This window comes from Mustela nivalis (genome assembly GCF_964662115.1).
Source record: "Mustela nivalis genome assembly, chromosome: X".
NCBI classification, from domain to species: domain Eukaryota; kingdom Metazoa; phylum Chordata; class Mammalia; order Carnivora; family Mustelidae; genus Mustela; species Mustela nivalis.
In genome coordinates, this window is record NC_139040.1 from 12,466,490 (window position 1) to 12,469,436 (window position 2,947).

General features: G+C 41.2%; 1 pseudogene across 1 annotated transcript; it reads right to left on the reverse strand.

The window, feature by feature from the left end:
* Positions 1-461: 461 nt before the first annotated feature.
* LOC309856643 (ferritin heavy chain pseudogene) lies at positions 462-1,010 on the reverse strand (annotated as a pseudogene). Its single transcript has one exon. The product of its transcript is annotated as a ferritin heavy chain pseudogene (transcript).
* Positions 1,011-2,947: the final 1,937 nt, after the last annotated feature.

Here is a 2,947-nt window from a genome sequence, read left to right on the forward strand (position 1 = left end):
GAGTTAATTTTTATAAGGTACGAGATTTAGATTGATTTTCTTTTTGGCCTATAGATGTCTGATTCCTCTAGCACCATTTATTAAAAAGATAATCCTTGCTCTGTTGAATTGCTTATGCAGTTTTTTTCCCCCCACAAATCAGTCGAGTATATTGGTTTGGGTATATTTCCAGGTTTCCTCTTCTGTTCCATTGCTGCATGTGTTTACCTTCTGCCAACCCCACACTACCTTGATTGCTGTAAGCTTTTATATCAGGTAGAGTGATTTCTCCCACTTTAATATTTTGTGGCAAGATTATTTGGGGGGGGTTGCCACATAAATTTATTTTGAAGGAATATTACAAATGAAAGAAGTTAAATTGATGTTTTGGTATAACTTACAGAAATAGTATAAATGTAACCCAACATGCATGCATTGCCTTGGTGACCAGGGAGGTCACCCTTGAGGCTATGGGAAGACAGCCTAAGGCTTAGCTCTCATTATCACTGTTTCCCAGGGTGTGCTTGTCAGAAAGATACTCTGCCATGCCAGGTTAGGGAGCCCCCATCTTGCTCAGGTTGGTTACATGGTCACTCAGTTCTTTGATGGATTTTACCAGACCCAGGTAATGACTCTCAGTGAAGGCCCACAAACGGCATCATTTTTTTTCAGTGGCCAGTTTGTCCAGTTCCAGTGGTGACTGACTGACGCTCTTTCCCAAGTGTAATGCACACCGCATTGCATTCGGTCCATTTTCCCAGTAATCATGGTCCAGTTCCTTGATATCCTGAAGGAAGATTTGGCCACCACGTTGGTCCTGCAGCTTCCTCAGTTTCTCAGCTCACCATCTTCTCCTAAGATCGGTGAAGGAAATATTTGGCAAAGTTCTTCGAAGTCACATCTTTGTGGTCAAAGTAGTAAGACACAGATGGGGAGACATAGGTATAGAGCTCCACGTGGGTCTGGCAATTGAGGGCGGCCTCTGAGTCCTGGTGGTAGTTCTGGTGCAACTGTAAGAGGGATGTAGTCATCACAGCAGCCACCGAGGAGAGGCAGTGTCAAGTGGCAGTGGCTGCATGGTGCTGCAGTGGCAATGGGGGCCTTGGGATGGTCTGTGGGTACTATGAGGAGATGGCAGAGGGTTGACTCTGAGCAGCCACCGGGGGGGGGGGCGGGGGACAAGTGCTGGGTTCTGTCCAAGCACTGTTGAAGTAGGAAACTTCACTGACTCTCGGTGGAGGCTCAATATTCTGTGGCAAGATTGCTTTAATTATTCTTGGTCCTGTAACATTTTATATAAGCTTAAAAATAATCTTATCTGTAGTACAAAAACCTTTGCTGGAGTTTTGATAGGGATTTCGTTAAACCTGTATTTAAATTTGGAGGAACTGACATCTTCATTGTGTTGAGTTTTCCAGTTGATGGGTGTGGTCTGGACATGTATTTCCATTTCTTTAGGTCTTTGCTTTTTTTCACCAACATTTTGTGATTTTTAGCATATAGATTTTATATAGTTGACCCTTGAACAAGACAGGTTTGAACTGCACGGGTCCACTTACATGCAGATTTTTAAAAAGATTTTATTTGAGACAGAGCATGAGCTTGAGTGGGGAAGGAGCAGAATGGGAGGGAGAGGGACCACCAGACTCCTGCTGAGCAGGGAGCTAACCCAGGGCTTGATCCCAGGATAGTGAGATCATGACCGGAGATGTAGTCAGAAGCTTAACTGACTGAGCCATCCAGGCGCCCCTGGGGATCCTTCCCTTCCCTTCCCTGCCCTTCCCTTCTTCTTTTTGAGTAAAGTTGACACATAGTGTTACATTAGTTCCCTGTATACAGCATAGTGATTTGACAAACTTATACATTATGCTATATTCATTGCAAGTGAAGCTGCCATCTGTCCTGATACATCACTATCACAGTATCATTGACTGTATTCCTTACGCTGTGACTTTTATTCCCATGACTTACTTATTCTGTAACTGATAGCCTGTATCTCCCACTCTCCTTTACCCATTTTGCCCAAGCCCAACCGTCTTTCTCTCTGGCAACCATCAGTTTGTCCTCTGTATGTATAGGTCAGTTTTGCTTTCTGTTTATCCTTTTTTTTTTTTTTTTAAAGATTCTTCTAATGAGTGAAAATCCTATGGTATTTGTCTTTCTCAGTCTGACTTATTTTACTTAGCATGATACCCTCTAGGTCCATCCATGTTGTTTCAAATGGCACTACCTCATCATTTTTTATGGTTGCATAATATTCCATCATGTGTGTGTGTGTGTGTGTGTGTCACACACACACCACATCTTCCTTACCCATTTGTTTACTGAAGGACACTTCAATATTGTAAATAATGCTTCAGTAAACATAGGGGTACATATATCTTTTCAAATTAGTGTTTTCATCTTCTTTGGGTAAATACCTAATAGAGGAACTATTGGTTCATGTAGTATTTGTTTTTAATTTTTTGAGGACTCCATACTTTTTTTCACAGGGACTGTATTAATTTGCATTCCCATCAACAGTTCCTTTTTCTTCACATCCTTGACAACACTTGTTTCTTGTCTTTTTGATTTCAGCCATTCTGTGAGGTGTAAAGTGATATCTCATTGTGGCTTTGATTTGCATTTTCCTGATGATGAGTGATGTTGAGCATCTTTTCACATCTCTTGGTCATCTGGATGTCATCATCTTAGGAAAATGTCTGTTCAAGTATCCTGCCCATTTTTAAATCAGATTGGTTTTTTGGTGTTGAGTTGTATAAGTTCATTATATATTATAGATATTAACCCCTTGTCAGAGATATCATTTGCAAATATCCTCTCCCAATGGATAGGTTGTCTTTTGGTTTTCTTGATGGTTTCCCTTGCTGTGCAGAAGCTTTTTATTTTGAAGTAATCCCCCAAATTACTTTTTGCTTTTGTTCTCCTTGCCTCAGGAGGCACATCTAGAAAAATGTTGCTATGGCCA